A 24,486-nucleotide genomic window follows, 5' to 3' on the forward strand; every position below is an offset into this window, starting at 1 on the left:
GACAACTAATAAAGAACTTGAAACTTGAAACTAGCTTCAGCAATTGTGTATTAGGTTGGCTGAGACGCTCTTCACGCTGGTCATGCTGTTATGAAACGTTATGTTATGCTAGCCAGCCTGATTGTCGCTAAAGTCTTCTAGTATGGGAATCATGAATGAAATAATCTGACAGAATGGTCACTGGTCATTTCCTTGTCTCAGCTATTTTCACCAATAGATCAGTGCCTAAGAAATCTAACGTACTGCTGCTGGTTCCTGACTGTATGTGCACTAAACCAGTCGTTTATGTCATGCATGGCCTGAACACACACACACACACACACACACACACACGCACACACACACACGCACACACACAACACACACACACACACACACACACACACACACACACACACACACACACACACACACACACACACACACACACACACACACACACGGGCATGGTAATATAATTAAATCTGAATACAAAAATACAAAAATTATGTGATATGCTGAATCTTTAGGCTTAGCAAGATACAGTATATTACACAGCAAATAATGTCATGTGCAGAATTGTAATGATTTGTAAGAGCTATGAGTCAAATATGAGTCAAAGATTAAGAATAAGGGGCATGAATGTCATCTTTTTGCTGTGCCAAATTGTAGATTGCTATCAATGATGTGGTCGTATCATGTAGGAGTCAATCATGGAACACTTGACTGCTGGTTGAATGTTGACTGAATGAGCAATGAATGAATGAATGAATGAATGAATGAATGAATGAATGAATGAATGAATGAATTAATTAATGAATGAATGAATGATGAAAACTTTATTTAACGATTGCAGAATGGGTACAATACAGTAGGCTCAATACAAAATTGTTAGGGGATGCAGCGTGAAGAAGACGTTTGTCTTGTTTACATCAGGGTCCCCCATTTTCAATTCATATTGACATTTATGACATACACAATGACATTTATGGCATAGGGACATACAGGGTATTTAGTACTGATACATTTGTGACATAAACGATATTCAAATATACAGTAATGTTACCCATAGATCCTGACAGAGTATATACATATGATGGGGAGGGGGACTGTACATTAGGTGGGGGGGTGGGTTGGTGGGAGAGAAATATCATACGGGGAGGGAAGGATGATGTGGAGGTGGTGGGGTGGGTGGGTGGAGAGAATATACATATGGTGGGGAGAGATATATACGGAGCGGTGGGTAGGAGCTGTTAGGAGGGGGTGGGGGTTATGGACATTTACGGTGGCCAGTTTCGAATTGCAGCCTCCCGTAGACCTCTTACACAGACTGTTTTTGTTTTCGTTTAGTTGCTGTTTTGAATACGTTTGCTGTCCCTGTTAAATAGAAATGCCGTTTTGGCAGAAAACGCGTTGCCCTACTGACAACGCTAAATTGTGTTTCCGTTTTGGAAAAACGCAAAACTCGCAGACAACGTGTCGTGTAATCTGCGCGGAGCCGTTGTTGCTCAACGCCCATTGCGCAGTAGATACCGACATCTGCGTGCCCTCACCAACGTCCGGTGACAACAGAGCTGTCCCAAATAGCTGCAGCTACCATGTGTTAAGTTATTGTTATAAGGACCCCAGTCCAAGCTACAACAGTCTGCATTCCCTTAACAATTGTTTGTATTGAGCCGTATTGTATTGTACCCATTCTGCAACATTTCAAAGCACTCAAAATGGCCAATATCTCAATTTCGACTTATTTCTGAATCGCGCACATTTGGAATTTCGGAAGAATCGTGTGCTCCGGCATAATCCGACCTAGACCGTGCCGCGTCACATTTGTGCTCTACTTTATTTAATTTGTTTATTTGGATGGGACAATGCAAAATTAATGAACACTGTGGAGTGTAAAAATGCCGGATTTAGCACGAGGCTAATTTCCATCTGTTGTCCCAAACATAAAAACAGGACTCATAGAAACAGTAAGAAATGTACAAATACATAAAAACAGGACACATAAAAACAGTAAAACATTTACAAATACATAACAGCATGTCACATGTGTTCACATGACTGGTTGGTCTTCAGCCATTTCTTTTAGTTGCCCTCTAAAAGAAGCAAGGGTGGGGCTTTCCCTTATGGAAATGGGGAGACTGTTCATGTTTGACTGCCTTTATGGACAGGACGTTTTGGCCAAACGTGGTCAGTCTACGTTGGACCATGCAGTCACCTCTGGTGTCTGACCTGGTGCAGAGTCCAGTGTTTCTTTTTTGTAGATGAATTCCTGTACAGGAGGGGGAGCTAGTCCATGTAGGCATTTGTAGATGAAACAAGAGCTTTTAAGACTTTTTAAGCTCAAAAAGCTATATTGTTTCAAAATATTGCAATGGTGGTATGCCAATGGTTTCCTGGCAAATACCTTGATGGCTCTATGATAAAGCTGTTTGATGTGTTTCATGACAGTGACACCAGCAAATGACCAGTTTGTGAAGCAGTATTCAATGTGTGAGAATATCATGCAATGAAGATACGTTTTTGCAGCATTAACTGTTAAAAAAGGCTGGATTTGTCTAAAATTAACTAAATTAAAATTAATTGTGCGTTCACTTTTTGACATGTAAAGGAATAGGTACGAGTCCAAGATGATGTCGAGGTACTTGAAATGGAAACCAATTCCACCCCCCCCCCCCCCCCCCCCCCCCCCCAGAAACACATTATATCTTGTGATTCTGACTGGTCGTTTGCTGAACATCATGCATACAGTTTTTTTCGTATTTAGCAGTAGGCATGAGTTTTGCAACCACTGTTGGACCTTGTTCATTGCATTTTAGAGGTTACATGAGATCAGGTCAGTTTTTTTTACCATGTACAAAAATTACTGCGTCGTCAGCATACATCTGTACATTGAAGTCAGGGCATATGTCCGGCAGGTCATTGATGTACAGGGAAAACAGCAATGGACCAAGGATCGATCCCTGCGGCACACCGACTGGATTGTCAAGATAAGGAGATTTGACACCATCAACCATGACACATTGTTTTCTGTTTGTTAGGTAAGACTTAAACCATTTGTTAGGTAAGACTTAAACCATACTGAGCGCACTTTCTAGTTACTGAGCTTTTCCAGACAATTCGATTAAAATCTATTATTTGTCTTGGCTGCTTGCCCTTGTCTGCCTGGGCCTAAGCACTGAATGTTTAGGAAGGAGGTGCACTTGTATGGAAATGGTAACACAGAGGTGCTTTGGGAATTTCAAAATAAAAGGTGTATCTTAAAGATGGTGATGTGGATCGATGTTTTCACTTTGCATCAACGATGTCGGATCGTTGATCATTGAATCGATACATGGATCCAGATCCCACGGATGGTTGGCGGTAAAGTTGCAGCAGGCAGCAAGCAATGACGTAAGAAAGCCCTATAGCTACAGTGTGTTTGCTTTGCTAATAGAGCACTGCCTCGTTGAGAATCCCACTGAAGCAGACAGGAGCAAGAGCTGGACAAGAGCAGATCATAACAGACTGGAGCAATGCCAAACACACACAGACACTAGCCAGGGGTCTGTGACTTTTATGAAGCTATACAGTAACCATGGCCTTGTATGGTTAAAAAAAACGGATAGGTGTGTATTAGGCTACATAGTCCCACGTTAAAATGTAATAAATCATTCTAATGATCTTTGATATTTTGAAGGAAGACTGTGTATAATATACTATTAGCAGATAATAGAGAGTCAGCAGCTGCCTTGGCGTAGGAGGAGTAGGGTCACACAGACTAACACACGTTTTACGGTGGGAGGTATAGCTATAGATACGTGCACACACACACACACACACACACACACACACACACACACACTCACGCTTACACACACAGAATTAATTGAATGAGTCTGGGCCTCACTAATACCAGTGGTCCACAGTGTATGTTGTGCACTGCTGTGTTATCTCACAGTCCCACACGTAGGGCCCTGGATGGTAGGAGTCTGGCATTTGGAGACACATTCAAATGCCAATATATGGCATTATAGATTATCATACCCTGCAGTCTGACTCCATTCCATGTCCCATGTAACACTTTATATTAAGGTCCTTGTAATAAGCGTTAGTTAATAGGTAATAACGTATAAGTCCTTATAAGATGCTTATTAACAGTATTGTGTTAAGACTAGGGGTGTAACGGTACACAAAAACCACGGTTCGGTACGTACCTGGTTTTGAAGTCAAGGTTCGGTACGGGTTTTCGGTACAGTGGGGGAAAGTTTGGCTTTCCATGTTCCACTGAGGGGTGATGTAGTGTGCAGTAACTAATTGTACTTGTAGGGCTGTCAACGAATATTCTATATTGAAATTAATAATCGACCTTGTAAAAAAATTAAATAATAATAATAATAATATTATATTGTGAAACAGCCGCTGGTGGGCGGTCGTTAGTGGTTAACATACCGTTGTATTCGTTCGGTACACAGCCGTTACAGTACGGTACACACTGAAACGGTTCGGTACGGATACGTGTACCTTTACACCCCTAGTTAAGACTATAGTGTGTTAATAATAAGTATCTTAAACATGTGTATTGTTAGATTGTAAGTTGAAGTAGAAGTACTTATATTACTGTCCCTTCTCTTGGATATTTGGAAAGACCAGATAAGGTCAGAGGAGTATTTACTGAGGATGGCCAAATAATGTTGATATTTAAACATTTAAAAAGTAATAATACATAATACATGTATACATGATCATGCAATGTTAAAACATTTTGTAGGAATGGTTTGGGAGAGGGAGGTACAGTAGGGAGGGGTTTTATGTGTGTTACAACAATAAATAAGTACCTGTTCTAAATAAATAACAACGTTGAAATTTGAGAAGTTTGAACTTATTTCCACAACTGCAATATAAATAGTGTTATTACAAAGAGAGTAAAGTACCAAAAAAAAAGTAACGTTGGGTACCGGTATCGATTCCCATGGGTAGGCCTACCTGTAGAGGTATCGCTACCCAACCCTAGTGAACTCTTGTTTTCTCAGGAGCCATCACCTCTTGTCTCTGGTATCATGGCCTCAGGGGATCCTCTGCGTTGGCTTTCTTTTAGACAACTCCAAAATAGATACACTGCAGCTGTGAGAAAAACTAATACTACTTGGATTTAATTGCAAGTACTTATTCAAACCCAGTTTTGAAGTGCAGTGAATTTATATAAAAACAAAACCTCCAATTATCTGCCTTCGTGTATTAAAGTTGATGGTGATCTCACAGAGGCCTTGAATGTATCCAATAGGAATGGTGCAGGGTCCCCTTCTGTTTCTGATTGTATATGAACCCTGTGGATCATTTCTCTTTTCTGCTCTTTTCACACAATGAAGTACTTGGTGCTTTGCCATCCATAGACCCTATGTGTTCTACAGGAGAGGACCATTTTTATATATATATATATATATATATATATATATATATATATACTGTATATATATTTCCAGTTATTACCAAGTAGTTATTTTGTATATTGAACCTCTCCATCGCTGATATTGTCCTATTTCCAAGTTACTGTGCTTGGCAAAAGTTCTGGAGACCTTGGTAAATAATCAACCACAATTTCTTCTTTCAAATTTCTTAATGCTAAGCCCACACCAATTAGGATTTAGAGCACTTACAGTATAGAATCAACAGTCACATTGGTTACAAATTATATAATTTAAATAGGGATGCCCCGATCGATCGGCCAGCGATCGGTATCGGCCGATAATCAGTATAAATATGAGATTGGTGAATTCCGATAATGCTTTATTTTCGCTGATCGTGAAAACCGATCGAAGACGCGCGGAAAACATGATCCAATTCTCAGCAGAGTTCTCACTCGCTGACTTCTCTCTCAGGCACACAGCTGCTGCTGCAGCGCACTGCCCCCCCCCCCCCCCCTCCCCCTCCCAGACTCCTCATGTCAACAAGCTCCGCCAATAGTCTGCATGAGCAGCTCCGTTAGCTAGGTAACTAACGTTAGCTCACATTAGCTCACTGTTTAAACGAAATGACCCAGTAAACTAAATAGTTCACTTTAGTTTAATACATGATGCATTGTCTAACGGTATCTAGCCGGCTAGCAGTAGCTACAGATAGCTCCTGATATCAATGTCTTATAACATAATTGACATTATTCGTTTTTGCAGCTGTTGGCTAATTAGCTATCATGCTTCATAACAACACTGCGAACATCTTATACGTTTCAGACCCTGTTAGTCAGAGTATACACACAGACAGTGGAGCTGTTTGCAGATAGCGAGCATTTTGACTGTTGCGTGGTGGCGATGTCTCGCAGATAATACAATTACAAGTATAATTATATAATATATATACTTAATAAGTATATAAAAGTATATAAAAAATTATAATAATAATTAGAAAACAAAAAACGATCGGTATCGGCAGTGTATCGGCCGATATGGCTCATAGACGATCGGTGATCGGTATCGGTGGCAAAAAAACGTGATCGGGGGCATCCCTAAATTTAAATGAATTCAATGATGATTTTTAAGTTTTGTGTGGACAACATTGCCTCTACCAGCTTTCCTATGATTAGCAGGAGGAAGATTGTTGAAGGATTATCATTTTTTCTAATCAGTTTTAGACTATGGTGATGTAATTTATAGGCATGATGCACGTTCAACCATACCTAGGTTAACCGTCTGTAGTGTGGTAGTGAAAGGTTAACCTTCTGTAGTGTGGTTGTGAAAGGGTTAATGATTATATACCCTCTCTCTCTAGGTATGTCAAGCAGTTGGAACTGGCAGCGCAGCTTACAGTACAAAGTCGACCCTGCTGCAGACGGCCAACACCAGATCCAGCACTGTGTACACAACCCTGGCATCTGTGCAGGATGTTACACATAAGTGCACGAGAGGCTGGATGCTCATGGAGAGAGCGAGAAAATGAAAAAGATAGTCCCAGACACACTGAGCTTTCTCTTGGACTTTCTCAAGCCTGTTTGTGATGCATGGGGCGTGAAAAGGGGGGGGGGGGGGGAAATATCCTAAACCTGGTGTGTCTTCAGTCAGAAAGACTGAAGCTGTGAACCCTGTGCGCAAGACAAGAACTGATCTCCACAAAGCTGCAACCTTCCTGTGGCCGAGGTTTAATCAACTGCAGAGACTGCCCGGTGAGCGAAGGGAAGACGTGCGTGAGTCCCGTCTGTCGGTGGTATACAGCCAGGGAGTACGATTTGAACTAAGATTTAACAATTGACGAGGCTGGCCTGGGTCTGCAGTGCAACCATGCAGACGTCAAAGCACTCGGATTGCTCTCACCAATGTGCTTGGGTTTTATGGGCTCTACATCATTAGACTGTGTTGAGATGTAAAGCAACTCTTTGCTACTGGCATTGGTCATAGTGCCAGAGTTGATACATAACGATTCTAAATTCCATTGGTTCTGGCAATGAGCTGATGAAGAATCACTGAAGTCATGAAAGCTTTAAAATGATCTGTGTGTTTTAACAAATGATACAAGTGAAAATGAAAGCGGGTGATTCTAGTGGATGGATCCGAACAGCGAGGGATTCTAGTGGATGGATCCAAACAGCGAGGCATTCTAGTGGATGGATCCAAACAGCGAGGGATTCTAGTGGATGGATCCAAACAAGACACTTGTCCTGCAGGTCTTTGCTTTAGCCTCTTCTTTAGTTATTAACACGACAGCAATGTTCCTGGGATGTTGTAGACGCTCACCTTTACTTTTGTTAACTTCACTTAAACCCAAAAAGGTCAATGGTGTTCAGAATTAGTGCCATCATACCAAAAAAAAAGTTTCACAGGACAACACACAGCCTCCTTGAAAAACTGCTCTTTAAGAAGGAAGACAAGGGTGTGTGTGTGTGTGTGTGTGTGTGTGTGTGTGTGTGTGTGACGTGTGTGTGTGTGTGTGCCCATGCACATGCGTGTGTGTGTGTGTGTGTGTGTGTGTGTGTGTGTGTGTGTGTGTGTGTGTGTGTGTGTGTGTGTGTGTGTGTGTGTGTGTGTGTGTGTGTGTGTGTGGGGGGGGGAGGGGGGGGGGTGGTGGTGTGTGCGGAGGGGTGAAGCCTAAGAATACCACAGAAAGCCAGTCCAGACAGGGTTCCAGCTATAAAAGATGAGAGAAACTTCACCATCAATCTACAGCCGGTCAAACACTGTCCCACTTTCAGACTATCTCTCTCGTTCTATCTCTCCCCCCCCCCCTCCCTCTCTCTCTTTCAACTTTTAAGGCGAAACATTCTCAAGGTCACTTCCACATTCGGGAAAAGTCCCCACTCTGGATTCTCAGAAGACATGTGGTCACTGAGTTATTACAGGCTTTGCCAAAGATACAGAATATAAGGATGAGGACAGAATCCTCCTAGCTGTGCCAATGGGGTGAAAATGGAATGGTCCGTGTCTCCCAAGTGGGCGTGGCTTTTGCACAGGTGTTATCGCTACAGTAAGTGAGGTCGCTGGATGAGTATCAATCAAACTGGGGTTTGCGCTTGAACGACTGGTTTTGGGCAGATTTTTTGCGTTGATCACCACTAATGATAGATATGACACTCATCACTGTGTCCTTTATGAGAAGGTTGGTTTGTCCTTGCTGATGGAGAGGAGCAACAAACACTGGTATTTGTTCATTTTAAGGCCCTTATTGGTAAGCTACCTCCTTATACTACACCATTAATCGTTATGGAATGAACTCCAATAGTCCTTAAAGCTTATTCTCTGGGCTAATGTATCACGATATCAGTTCTAAAATGATACCATGGCAAAAAGCTAAAACATCAGGAAAGGTAATGGTATATAGACCTGTTCGCTGTATACAAACATACCGTGTTCGAGCCAATCAGCAATGCAAACTGAGTCACGTGACTAAGTTGCCCCCTACCTCTCTGTACTGAGCTCTGTTAAGGAAGGACAGGACACACTCACTGAGAAACATTGCTTTATACTGAAAACTAGGGTAAGCCATTTTAAGTTTATTAGTGAATCTTAAAAGTGAGGAACCAGCTGACTTGATTAAAGGGGCGTGTTTAAAACGGCCATTTTGAAGTGCCCCCATTAAGGGACTGTTTCCTATTTACTAGCAGCAACTGATTTGCTAAGTGAGCCATTAAGAGCCTGCCCTGTTTAAAAGCAGAAGTCCAGACTGTGTTGAAATCACTCTGTACTGAGCTCTGTTAAGGAAGGACAGGACACACTCACTGAGAAACATTGCTTTGTTTATACTAAAAACTAGGGTAAGCCATTTTAAGTTTATTAGTGAATCTTAAAAGTGAGGAACCAGCTGACTTGATTAAAGGGGTGTGTTTAAAACGGCAATTTTGTTTAGTTAAGTGCCCCCATTAAGGGCCAGGTGTTAATAGACAGCACTAATTAGTGATAGAGATTTAAAGGCTTGCTGGCTTAGCGTCAGCGAAGCGTCGAGAAACGAAGAGGGACAAAGAGAAAGAGGGACAAAGAGGAGGAGTTTTCCTGGAGTTCTCCGCCGAGGGATCCACCGATCCACCCAGTGCTAAGTACACCATAATCCTATATTTCCCTCCCACTCTGCTATTTCTCTACTTCCTCCCTGCCACTCTTGACAAGACAATGTGTCTCATACCTATATCCACAATCTGCTCCTCTAGAACAGATTCAACCCACCCACGGCAGTTTGCTAGCAACCCGGCTAATCTCTCCTACCCTCCTACAGCCACTAATACACCTGTCACAGTATGGGGAGGCTTATGGAATTGTCAATCAACAGTCAAGAAAGCTGACTTCATTACTGCCTACGCCCATAGTCTAAATCTGCAGCTCCTGGCTCTAACTGAGACCTGGATAACCCCCAATAACTCATCAACACCTGCAGTATTATCTACAAACTATAACTTCACTCACACACCTCGACCTTCCAGACGGGGTGGAGGCACTGGCCTCATGACATCTCCTTCATGGGCTACAAACGTAACACCACTCCCAGAACTGTCACTCTCCTCTCTCGAATATCATGCAGTATCTGTCTCTAATCCTTTCAATCTCACCATTGTTACACTCTACCGCCCTCCAGGTCCACTTGATCACTTCACAGATGAGCTGGACATGCTTCTAAGCTCCTTACCGGAAGATGGTACCCCTCTCCTTCTATTGGGCGACTTCAACCTGCCTGACTCATCTCAGTCAGTCATAGTAGTCTCCCTCCTACAATCGTTTGACCTGACTCCCACTGCCATGCCTCCCACCCCCAAAGCAGGCAACTCCTTGGATCTCATATTTTCCCATAACTCCAGCATCATTAACACCACAGTAACTCCCCTACATGTATCTGACCATTCCTTCATATCCTTCTCACTAACTCTCATGCTTAACCGAAAGGTCTTCACCCCAACTCAAACAGTCTCACTCAGACGCAACCTGCCCTCCCTATCCCCCTCCACCCTCTCCTCTGACATACTATCCGCTCTACCTTTGAGTGACACCTTCTCTGCTCTCTCCACAGAGATGGCAACCTCCACCCTCCTTTCAGCCCTTGCAACCTCATTCAACAAGCTCTGTCCCCTCGTTGAGAAACCTGCCCGCCGTTCCCCACCCAGTCCATGGCTGACAGATCCAGTGAGAGAACAAAGACAGGTCCTGAGAGCAGCTGAAATGAAGTATAGAAAGTCACGCCTCACTGCTGACATCGACACATATCACAACCTCTTGTTAACATTCTCCAAAACCATCACTAATGCCAAAACTTCTTTCTTCCACCATAGGATCGAGGCCTCTGCCAAGAATCTTCGCAAACTGCATGCTACCATGTCCTCCCTCCTCACTCCCCCCCCACCCCCCCCTCCCTCATCTTTCTCTGCCGAAGACTTTGCGATCTTCTTTGAGGAAAAAGTGGAGAACATCCGCAGCTCCTTCTCCCAACCCCCACCCATTCCAAATGCTGAATCGAGAACCTCATCCTTCACTCTGTCATCTTTCTCTCCCATTACAGAAGCAGAGACCCTGACACTGGTAACGTTGAACCGTCCGACTACTTGCCAGCTGGACCAGCTACCCTCCCCACTCCTCCAGACCATAGCACCAGACATCCTCCCATTCCTAACGGCAACCATCAACTCCTCACTCAACTCGGGGGTGGTCCCCACCTCCCTAAAACAAGCCAGAGTCACGCCGCTCATAAAAAAAAAACCTGAACCCTACCGTCATAGGCAACTACCGTCCTGTCTCTCTTCTCTCCTTCCTTTCTAAAACACTTGAACATGCTATATCCAACCAACTTACTGCTTATCTCTTACAGAATGACCTCCTAGACCCTAATCAGTCAGGCTTCAGGACTGGTCACTCCACAGAGACAGCCCTCATTGCGGTCACAGAGGCACTTCACTTAGCAAAAGTGAAAGGCCTCTCCTCTGTCCTGATTCTCCTAGATCTATCTGCAGCCTTCGACACAGTCAACCACCAGATCCTCCTTGCGGCCCTCGCAGGAATGGGAGTGGCTGGCTCTGCGCTGACATGGCTGTCATCATACCTCAATGACCGCTCCTACCAAGTGTCATGGAGAGGGACCCTGTCAGCCACCCGCCCCCTGCGGACGGGTGTCCCCCAGGGCTTGGTTTTAGGACCCCTTCTCTTCTCCCTCTACACTAAATCACTGGGTAACATTATCACGTCTCATGGCTTCTCCTACCATTGTTATACTCAACTCTTCCTCTCCTTCCCTCCCTCAGATATCCACGTCTCTGAGCGGATCTCGGCCTGTCTGTCCGACATCTCCGCCTGGATGACGACCAACCACCTCAAACTGAACCTAAGCAAAACAGAATTGCTCCACCTGCCGGCCAAATCCTCCCCCCTAACCAACCTTTCAATCACAGTCAAGAATGCAGCTGTGACTGCGTCCCCGACCGCCAAGAACCTTGGTGCTGTCCTCGATGACCAGTTGAACTTCTCTGCTCACATCGCAGCGACGACCAGAACCTGCCGATTTTTCCTGAGCAACGTCAGAAGGATCCGCCCCTTCCTGACAAAAGAAGCCACCCAACTCCTCATCCAATCAACAGTCATCTCCCGCCTCGACTACTGCAACGCACTGCTCGCTGGCCTCCCGGCCACTGCCACTAAGCCTCTTCAACTCATTCAGAACGCAGCGGCCCGCCTGATCTCAAACCTACCGAAGTCGGCCCATGTCACCCCACTTCTTAGGGACCTGCACTGGCTCCCCATTGCTGCACGAATCCGCTTCAAGGCCCTCGACCTAGCATACCGTGCGGCAAAGGGAACCGCTCCCGCCTACCTCCGGTCAATGGTCTCTAACTACACACCCTCAAGACCCCTACGCTCTGCATCTTCTGGCCGCCTCAGACCTACTCCTATCCAAGCTCCGGGAGGGTCATCAAAGAGAAGTCGCCTATTCTCAGTCCTTGCCCCACAATGGTGGAATGAACTACCCACCCCAGTTAGGACAGCCGAATCACGTCCAATCTTTCGCCGTCGACTAAAGACGCACTTCTTCAACCATTATCTGAATAAAGAAAAATATATATAAAATATATAACCCTAACTAACCGTACTGTCATGCACTTGTCCTAATAAACGAACCTACACTGTAGCACTCAACACTTTGATGAACATTGTTGCTCAGCTGATAGAGTTGTGCCCTTCCTGATGGCTTGTTGTACAGAACTTGTAAGTCGCTTTGGATAAAAGCGTCAGCTAAATGACTAAATGTAAATGTAAATGTACCTGCGCTAGCTGCTGTGCTAAAAAAGTATAATGTACCATAAAGTACCATGACACTCCCCTGACTAAAAGTAGTTTCAAACAAAAACAGCTGGATGTCATTTTGCCAAGACTCAGAGAGTCTTTCACCTTTTACATATCTAGCTTTGGCATGGATTAATTATTTAGATCGCTAGCATGGCTAACAAATGCAAATATATTGTTGTCTGCCCGGTTGTTCTGACCAGGATTACGTTCCTTTTGCCCCCTTGATGTGCATTGTGCACGGACACTGAGTCTGATGGATGTGGACAGCGAACAGGTCTATAGAGAGAGAGAGAGAGAGAGAGAGAGAGAGAGAGAGAGAGAGAGAGAGAGAGAGAGAGAGAGAGAGAGAGAGAGAGAGAGAGAGAGAGAGAGAGAGAGAGAGAGGAGAGAGAGAGAGAGAGAGAGAGAGAGAGAGAGAGAGAGAGAGAGAGTGTGTGTGTGTGTGTGTTTTGGGCTCTTCACGTTGGAAAACAAAACTTAACCATACTAATAAAATGGGGTATTGGACAGTTTCTAACTCTACTCTTGGCCACTCTACTCTTGTAGTTTCTGTAACCCACGTGCCACAATGCAAGACATGAGAACAAGTTGATTAGTTTCCTGTTGAAACATCTCTGGCTTCACCAAACCCAAAGCTTCTCCCATAATGATGGTGGAATGGGCATGGCATTTTTGTCACCAGCATACACATCTGTTGATTTATGCCAGGTTCAGTATACGGTTGGGAGAGCCAACCCAAATAAAGGACCTCTTTGCTGTTGAGAGCTATTGGTTATTAGCCAATTAATCCCAAGTCCCTCGTTCTACATTCTGTCGGGTAAAGCTTGATAAACTCTGGCCATTGTAAGCCTGTGAAGTTCACTAAAGCAAAATAAAAGTCCATTTGGATTGCATTTGGAATAACAGCCATAACCCTAATAGAGAAATACAGTTTAGACCGCCATTAAAAATCCAAAAAAAGTTGCGGTCATAGAGACAGGAGCAGTGTATAGCATTAGCAGAAAATACTAGGGTAGAAGATAATAATTATTAGTATTATATATATTTTTTAATTTTATTTTAAGTAAGTACATTTGAATGGATCTTTTAGAATTATTGAAATTATGTCATAATGTATGTGGCACTGCAAGAGACTTCCAGTAATATATTGAGATCCATTACTCACAGTAGAAGAATGGGTAACACATATTGACTGGCTGCATTTTTATAGCACCTCTGTTGCAGAGTTTAAAACCTTGTCATTGGCTGTGTCTCTACAGTAAGGGGAAGCCATGGTAATTCTAAAAAGGTGCATCATATTTCAATTGACAAAATTCGTTGTGCTTTAAATTTCTCATAAAATGTCAATTAATTCTCAATCTAATATCTACTCTACAATAAACACAGGGAAACACAAAGATATGGCAACGTTTCCTCTTTCAGTGAAAATACAGAGCACTATTGATGCGTGTCGGCTTGAGTGCCTGATTCGATTATCCTCCCTCCATATGTGACTTACTTCCTGAGTAAAACACACTTTTCTAATAACACGACCAGTGACGCCACACTTCGTACCCTCAGGAATCAGGGCCACTGATGGAAGGCCAGAAAACAGATTTAATGTCAGCTAATAACTATCAGAAGTTTCCTATGACATGCACTAGTACTGCCGTGCATTCTCATATCATACATCCCATACTGTACTAGTATGACAGAGTGCTAGAGTACATACTGTACACAGATCAGCTAGACACAGTGATAGAACAATAATAAACACGTAGAATAGCAGAGTAAATGTAACAGCCCTGTAGCTTGTTAAAACAGTGTTCCGGGTTTTTTCAAAGTACAAAATGTGGCAATAATGATATGTACACTAGTCCACTGTCTATTGCTCGTTGTGCTTGTCCATGTGCACTGAATGTGATGTCCTATTTTGTCTGGGAAACCTTTTAAGTTATGGGACTTCTATCCACACCTGTCTGTACCTACCTGCTCATAATATTTTTACATATCTGTTACTAGATCTATATCTGTACATATCCTACTCTTATACACTGCTGGCCAGTATGACTACTACCCTACTGTCTTTACACCTGTATCACTGTACATATTATACTACAACTCTGTATACATATCATTAGCACTACACTCCAGTTGTATGCATTTTAATCACCTGTACATTGTATATTGCTGTTGCACTTTACCGTTATATTTGCACTCTGGTTGGATGACAAACTTATTTTTGTTGTACTGTACTGGTGCTGTATGATGACAATACATTAGAATCTAATCTAATCTAATCTTAAAAAACTGTTAGGAGCACAGTGTGACAGTAGTGCTTCAAGAAGCAGCAATGCCACTGATTTGCTGCATTTGGTCCATGTAGTATTTCTCGATTTTGATCAGCTAGTTTTCCAAAAATAACAATACCCAAATATTTCAAAGGAAATAACTGAGTAGATCACGTGGCTCAGTAATTCATGTTTAATTAACAATGAGCGCACCGAATGGAAATAAGGATGCATATGCGTCTTCACTGCTAATACAAGGGCAACAGCTGGCAGGCAGACCTTTCATTCAGTTGCTGCATGCAGGACCAAATGATGTCATAATGTATGTGGCACTGCAAGAAGCTTCCAGTAATATATTGAGATCCATTACTCACAGTAGAAGAATGGGTAACACTTTGCTTTACGGAGCAATATTGAATGGCTGCATTTTTTTTTTAAAGTTTTTATAGCACCTTTCTAGTGCTAGTGTCTCTTAAAACTGCTTTACAAATGCCAAGCACTCATTTAGTTGAGACAGGAGATCTGTATGTTAACAAGCAGTTGAACCATCAGTTAACAATATTGTCACAAGGAAAGATGAAATTACATACCTGGGCTCCATCCTAGAGGCAAATCTTTCCTGTGACAAAATGGCAACCAATGTAATAAAAAAAGTCAACCAATGAACAAGATTCTTGTACCGCATCTCCTCTCTGGTAAGCAAGAATACCAGTGAAGACTACAAACATCACAAAACAAACTGGTCAGACTACTGCTTGACCTTACTCCTAAAACCCACCTCACCCCTGCCCATTTTGACATCCTAGGATGGCTTAGAGTAGACGACAGAGTACAGCAGGTTGCAATGGGCCTGGTCTACAAGATACACTACACCACTAAGATACCCATGTATGTACATGTCGAAATACTTCCCAAAGGTCAGTGAATTCCACGACCACAACACGAGAGGGAGTTCCACAAATCATGTTCAACCCAGAATCGGCTCAAACAAGGGACTAAACACGTATCGCAATTATGCCACAACAATGTGGAACGCCCTACCCACAGCAGTAAAATAATGTGAATCCCTACCCACCTTCAAAACCGCTCTCAAAGAGCACCTACGGGGGGCTGCAATTCAAAACGGGCCGCCGTAAAATTGTCCAACCCCCCAACCCCCCTCCCCCACCCACCCACCCAACCCCCTCATAATGTACAGTTTCCTCCCCCTCGAATGTGTATAGTTTCTGTTTCTGTTAGGATCTCTGTTAAACAGTACTGTATATCTAATGTATATACAAGATATATTTTGTATATCTTGTATGTCATAAATGTAACAGTACTGTATATCTGTATGTCATGTATGTCTTAAATGGCATGATATATATCTGTATATCTGTATGTTGGTCATTATGTATGTCATAAATGTCATTATGAATTGAAAATGGGGGACCCTGATGCAAACAAGACGAAAGTCTTTCTCTGCATCGCCTTAACAATTGTGTGTACTATTGAGCCGTACTGTATTGTACCCATTCTGCAATCTGTTAATAAAATGTTCAATCAATCAATCAAACCCTTCCAGAATGGTTTCTATTTCACTCCCCATAATGATTTCACTCCCCATTCACTAAAGAACTATCCATTTGATTCTCAAATCCATATTTTCTACCTGCTTACTAGTAGTTAGTTAACTATCCGTTAAATAATGGTTCTAGATGTGTTCTCATTTGTTCCTAGATACTCAATATGCCCCCCGCCCCCCCGCCCCCAGAATAAAGTGTTCCAGAAAATGTTTATTATTCATACTGATGATATGATAATTATGATAAACGTTCAATATTTTTTTATAATGAGTTACTAAAGGAATGTATTTCTATAACATTCTACCATTGCATTCCATGCATTCTATAGTGTCAGTTACAATCATCATCAACAATGCAGCCCTTTGATGTTAGCACCATAAAGTCATACTATGACAACCATCCTTCACGCTTCCCCAAGTATGGGGAAATACATTCCTACATTCATATTTCACTGCCGAGGATTATGAATGGTCGTAAATTTGATAAATTGTCAAATTACAGGCACACAAACACACACACTTGCATACACTTGTATACTGTACTACACACATACACACATCACTTTAGATGGCTTTCTTCGGCCAATTGACAGACTTACCTGTACCAATGGTATCAGGCTGATACGAGCTAGGGATGCACCAATCCCACCTTTTAACACCAATACTGATCCAATGTATATTATATATATATATATATATTATATATTTTTACATAATTAATAGGACTGTCAATATTAAGATTATTAACATTTTCAATTAATTTGCAAACCTTAACGTGGTTTAACACTTTCAGTGCCCAGCAGGGGGCGCACATTTAGTGCTTGAATGCCCACCATACACTTCAATGTTAGCATTAATATCGCCTAATCTATGTTTTAAATTATGGCTATGTGTCTAATTTGCCCGTCGCATTATCAATGACTCATTTCCAGTCAACATTGTCGAAGCGGATTGTTTTTTTATCGGTTCATTTCCGTTTTATATCATTTTGAAAAGCCCTCGTTTTCACGGAAAAATAAAAGATTCCATGATAATCGCCCTGTACTGTAATGTTCTAGAACGTTGTAATTTTTCGCCCTATTTATGAATCGTTTTCAAATAAACGCTAGATTATCGATAGTATATGTGTACGTGTGCGCGCTGGTGTCACGCACTGAAAATCGATTCTCTCAGTTCCTGATCGCTCTTACAGTCAAACAGCCATATCACATTATAGGGGAAAAGCTTATATCTCCGTGAAAACGGGTCTGATTATCCTAAGACTGTTAAAAAAAATTCCTTACCTGAGATCAGATGGTATCCAAATGGATTATTCCAATTCCTGATCGCCATTCCAAAAATCGATCCTTTTATTGATCCCACGCGTATACTGTAAAACACATATTACACGCTGTGCTGAGGGTCCAGAATGAAGCTGATCGGCTCCGGTTACATGCGTGAGAAGTAAAATGTGGATTCCGGAATTTTTTTTTCTCATCCATTTTCATCGAGTCCAATCCAAAATGGTGCATTACCATCTGGGAGACGATAGGGGGCGCTTTACGGTTCCACTACGCTTAAAAGTGTTTAAAAAATATATAAAAAATGTTTTTGCCACAAATATCAGTATCGGCCGATTGTGTTAGTTGAACAATCGGTATCGACCGCAAATTTTCATATCGGTGCATCCCTAGTTTATTATGTGGGTGATGAGTCTCTGAGGAATTTAGAGGGGATATTGTTTCCCACAGGATTTTCCGAGACTATGGGGGGTGAACCTCCGACCCTCTAGGGGGGTCTAGGGGCATTTTGTACATTTTAAAGTTAAATTCATCAATCTGGTGCACTTTGAGAGCAAAATAAAGAGGCTAGATCTATGATGAACTTTGTGCTCAAAACACAAAATCGACTAGACCAGTGGTTCCTAAAGTCGGGGCCGCGACCCAAAGGTGGGCCGCGAGCAGCCACGGGTGGGCCGCGAGATGATTTCCAAAAAATTAAAAAAAATTAAAATGATTTTTTTTGTCAGGCCACTGAACTTAGAAGCAGGCCAGGACAGTGTTTCTAGTTGTATTCTAAAATTCTATTCTATTGTATTCTAAAATGTGACTATATGGTTTTATATTAACTTAAAGGGGAACTATTTTACTATTTCTTTCACTATTTGGGCACTTTTACACAATTCCTGTGAGTTTATGGAACACCGCTGTAATTTTTTTATTTTTTTTTATTCATTGTTTTGTATTTCTAATGAAGTCCTCAAAAACAGCATTTTTCTACCTCAAGATCTTAAGCCGTTTTGAGCCTGGGCACCTAAACCACTGCGCCGCCTGAACATCATCATGCAGCGGTGTCTCTCTGACATCACAAATCATCACATTTTCAGATGACTCAGTTCAGTGAGGGTGAATATTGTGAGAGGAGAATTGGAAGAATGCGCCAATATGAGAATTAGAGACATAGATCATATTAATATAAGTCCACATAGCTAGGAAACAATGCTAAACACTGAAAAATGCCATTTATAAGATAGTTCACCTTTAATAAATAAACAAAAACGAAAAATCTACTTATTTCAACGAACATTTCAAACTAAATAACAGATTATGCACATAAAATGTATATATATATTTTATTTTTATAAACTTTTTTTTTGTGTTCATTATACAACTGTGGCGGGACTAATTAGACTGTGGCGGGCCACCACATTCTAGGTAATTAATGGGAAACCCCTATTGTCATGGCCAGTGGCCTAGGTTGGCTCAGTTTTTTGAGCACCTCATCTGTTGTTACCATTTCAAGTTTGAAGTCGTCTTTGCGGACCCCTAGGTTTTTGTAGAAGGCTAGGATGTGTTCTACCACAAAGTGCCCTGAGTGGGAGGGTAGTTTATTAACCAGTGTTGTGGCTATGTTTGTAAAGAAAATGTTTAAGTAATTGGCCACATCCAGCTTTTCTGTGATGAGAGTTTTCTGTCTTTATGTTGATGTTTGTAAATCTGGTTTTTAGTTTTTTACTGCAGCCTAGTTGGTTGTTGAGTAATTTCCAAAGTTCACAGTTTATTTATATATATTTTTTTAGCTTTTTCATTGATGATTTTTTTTGTGTGCAGATTTGATCATGGTCTTTACATAGTTTCTTAGCCTATTGTTGTTTGAGTTTAACCACGTGGGCTTGGAGATCACTGTTGAAGCTTCTGGCAAGCTTTGACTGACATTTATGAAGTTCATAGAATATTTTGTCTCAGGTTTTCATAGCGGTCAGCAGGGACCGAAACTAGAGAGCGCCACCCGCCATTTGCGCTCAGTTTTTACATTTGGCGCCTCCCACTGAGACGTCTGAGCGCCAAATAGTCATGTGAAAACCGAAAATCATGATCCAATTCTTTAGCGGAGTTCTCACTCGCTGTCTCAGCACAGACATGAAGCGCGCACCGCGCACTGCTGCTGCTACCCCCTCCCCACCTGTTTCTGTATGCCTGCATGTAAACAGAGGCTATTGCCTCCGAGTCACCGTGACGTTAGTTAGCACTGCTGCTGCTGCTCCTACCCCTGTATGCCTGCATGTAAACAGAGGCTATTGCCTCACCGTGACGTTAGTCTAGTCAGTGTGGGACCTTCGTGAGATAACGTTAGCTACCGTTACAAAATGACCCAGTCAACTATTCACTTAGTTTAATACATGAGGCATTGTGTAACGTTATCCAGCCGGCTAGCTACGGATAGCTCCCGACATCAACAAATCCTCCAGCAATAGTCCAGTGCATAATACCTCCGTTGGCTAGGTAACTAGTCACTACGAAATGTCGCAGTAAACTAAATAGTTCACTGAGGCGTTGTCCCAACGCCATCCAGTAGTAGCTCCTGGCATCAATGTCCTACAACAACAACATGCGTATTCGAGTCCCTGGTTTACATCGCATGAGTGAGGGCTGCTGACTAGGGTCCAGGTGCAGCGCCGGAGAATTCTTTTGCATGCTGAATGTAGCGTTTAGGGTCCAGCTGCACCCCCGGAGAATCCTTGCTGGAGCTGGAGGCCACTCGAGTATACACACACAGTGGAGCTGTTTCCAGACAGCGAGGTGGCGATGTCTCGCAGATAACACAATCACAAGTATGATTATATAATATATATATTTTATTAAAAAAAAATTATATAAAATAATAATAAAAAAAAAATTTATCAAAAAAAGGTTGGCAGGTAAGAAATATGCTTGGCGGGTAGATTCTTCCCATCTACCCTCCACTGGCCGGTGAGTCAAAAAGTTAATTTCGCTCCCTGGCGGTCAGTATGTCTGAGTACATCCATGGCTCAGCACGATTTTTAACCCTGGTGGTTCTTAGGGGGGCCATGTTGTTTAGTATTGATGAGAATTTGGTTTTGAATCCAAGCCATGTTTCTTCAACTAGTGTACCACTGAGCTCATCTGACCAGTCCAGGCTCTCCAGTTCTTGGTTAAAGGCCTCACTAGAGGCCCCTTTTATTGGAGATCCTGGACTTGTCAGAGGTCAGAATGAGATCAATGGTAGTTTATGTTGAATCACACACTCTTGTGGGTTGGGTGATTAGCTGGCAGATCACACAACAGTAGGGTAGGCAGATCACTAGGGTGGGCTGCTAAGTGGTGTTGTTCGTTTAGCAGTGCCAAACCAATGCTTTTTTTTTATATTCAAAGAATGTCCATACAGTATATCAAAAGAATACTGCACACTGCTGCTCTTGCGACAAGGACATAACTTTCATTATCAACTAACGTTTTAATCCAGACGGACCTTCATCAGAGAACAACAGCATGCTGTGCTGAAGGCCCATGAGGACTAGAGCGTTAGTTGATAATAATAAAAATGATGTCCTTGTTAGTTGATTATAAAAGTGATGTCCTTGTTAGTTGATCGTAAAAAGTAATGTCCTTGATGCAAGAGCAGCGTGTAGGATTCTCTTTTAATCACATATTAAGTATTTTCTTCCAGATTCATATAACAGAGCTCTTGGATGCTAATTTAAAGAGATCAAGACCAAATCAATTCACTTCATAGCCTAGCGCCAGTCATATTGATTATTTGATACACAATCTTAGAAGTATTATTCATATTATTATTAATAATAATAACAATAATAAGTAATTAATAATAATAACACTTTTCCTCATCAGAACAATGGTGTATTTAAACTTGATGCTATGCTTGGGATGTGCAAGTTGCTCAGTCTGTCCAAAATATATACTGTATAAAATGAATGAATTAAAACAAATAATAAATACGATTCTGATGTGTCAAATGCACTTGTTATAGAATAGTATGCGCATTCTTCATTCTGCATCTAGTTTTCTCTCTCTCTCTCTCTCTCTCTCTCTCTCTCTCTCTCTCTCTCTCTCTCAGTCTCTCTCTCTCTGCCAGGGGAGAAGAGGATGCAGGAGGAGGGGAGTGGCCCTTACGCTAGGAGCCTGTGACAAGATGATCGTGATAGGACAAGACATTGCAAAACCAGATCAAAGCAATCTCTCGTGTTTTGCCCGTAAGCACAGAGTGCAGATGAGGCCCACACTGCGTGTGCTGTGTTCCAACACTGCACCGGGTAATACAATGAGAGAGAGAGAGAGAGAGAGAGAGAGAGAGAGAGAGAGAGAGAGAGAGAGAGAGAGAGAGAGAGAGGGTTGTGTCTGAAGATAAGGACTATATTCCGGCGATGCCTTCTCTCTGACCTGCCTTATGATATCCAAGACATGCTTGAGCCATTATGGGACATTTCTCATTGAAAACGAGTAGAAGATATTTAAACATAAACATAGATGAGAGAAATGCATGTTCAGTATTTCCTCAGTTGTCTATTATCGTGAATAATATAGTCCCATCCATACATGACATTATCATTATCGTCATCATCAAATCTATTTGTAGTTGATTAATAAAGAGATTACCCAAGATTGTCCGTTTCCACAGAGATGGATGTCTTTTTCAATTATTGTGATTTCATTGTTGAATTGGCTTAATTAATCATAGAATAACAATTGCACGTGCCCTAGATGTGGCTCCTTGTTGTCAGTACGCTAAAGCCGCTTCCTCCACTCCTCTTTAAAAATGTCTTCTGCATTGTTCTGGGTCCCTGGAGGACAGCCTGTCAATCACGGTCTCTGGTGAGTAGCGGTTTTCTCATATCCAGACAGACTGTATTCCACCTGGACTCAATGCAAGTGTTTGAATGTGACAGAGCTGCTACTTAGAGACTCACACTCTCTTCCCAGGGTGGTTGCACAAACTCAAATAGCATCAAGTGTTACCTGAGTGACTAGATGAGACTCTCTCAGCTACACCATATTATTCTAGTCTACCCTCCAGTTTATATCCTATCGATATCAAACGTAAGCCCTGCCACACACACACACACGCGCTTTACAGCTAGTACTGCAGAGGGAAATGTGTGTATATTTCAGTATCATGATCAGCTGTATGGCCAAAGTAAAAGTCCAATACTATTTGGGAAAATAATCACCATTCCTGATATGAAATTGTTATAAAATTACAGATACATGGGCTACATCACTATCACATAATAGCATGTACAACAGTGCTGTAAATATATTTTAATATTTAGTGCATATATATATATATATATATATATATATATATATATATATATATATATATATATATATATATATATATATATATATATATATATATATAATTGAATCACCTGTACATTGTATATGTAAATTTTCTTTGTACTGTACTTGTGCTGTATAATGACATTACATTTGAATCTAATTTAATCAAATCTATTACGTATGTAAAGAGAAATATATTTATATAGCACAAGATGGGAGTAAATGACACTTAGAGCTAGAGCTATATTGAACTTACTTTTGTAAATGTATAGTTACTTACTGCCATTTCAGTGGCAGTGTTTGTCAAATCAATTGATAAACATCATATCTAGGCGTTGTCCTTTAATTGACCAAACAGCCGTTGCAATAGCTAAAGATCCTTTAATTTGGACTCACAAGACATTCTGTTTACATCACAACGGAATACTTTTGAGCAAAACGTCTTGAATCAATTACTATGTGATTGTGAAATTCTAGTGCATGTGTCTGACTTTCAAGCAGTAATCCAATTACCTTTTTTTCCACTTTCAATAACATAATTTGATAGAACATCATTATGTGGACTTTCATTTACAGTATAGCCTGGAAATGAATACATGAAAAAAGAAAAAAAAGGATACTTGCTGTTATTGTACCAAATACAATACTTTGGGATGAAGTATTATACAAATACTACTATACTATACATATACCGAAATATATACATTTTCCTCCACCACTAAATACTATATAAAGTGTAGCTTTTTGCTGCTATTAGAAGTAAAACACTTCTTTCATATTTTACAATGACAGCTTATTAAGTAATTTATGACAATATATGACAAAGTAGCCTGTGCTATTTGAAAACGTAGACAATTGTGACAAACCTAAAACAGATGGAGGAGCTTTAGTCTGTAACCAACAGCCAGCCCGTGAGATAATGGTTACTCGTCTGTCAAGGGAGCAAATGGTCAACATCCTTGGATTCATAAAGGCTCTAAGAATAGTGAGTGTTGAGGACCATTGGTAAAATCATAAACCACACGGATAATCTATGATACGTTAGGAGTGACCCACAGATGATGACCGATACCGTCTCTAGTAGATCATGAAGCCCACGCAGCGATGACTGATGGTGTCACTGTGACTGAGTTACAGTGGGTACTTTGTGAAGGAGACTGCAGCAGCAGCAGAGCTGTCTGGCTCGCTAGTGGGACCAATCATATTCTCAACGCTCCAAATAGGAAATACCAGCAAGGATGATGATGGGAAAGACTCGCATCCAACCTGGAATATGAGCGGGAGGCCAAGCAGCAGAGTCTGTGCCTCTGCCAGCCACAGGGTGTTGAGAAACACATTTTACACAATCATTTTATGGGGGGGGGGGGGTAAGT

Source organism: Notolepis coatsorum (genome assembly GCF_963971535.1).
Source record: "Notolepis coatsorum genome assembly, chromosome: 20".
Classification (NCBI taxonomy): domain Eukaryota; kingdom Metazoa; phylum Chordata; class Actinopteri; order Aulopiformes; family Paralepididae; genus Notolepis; species Notolepis coatsorum.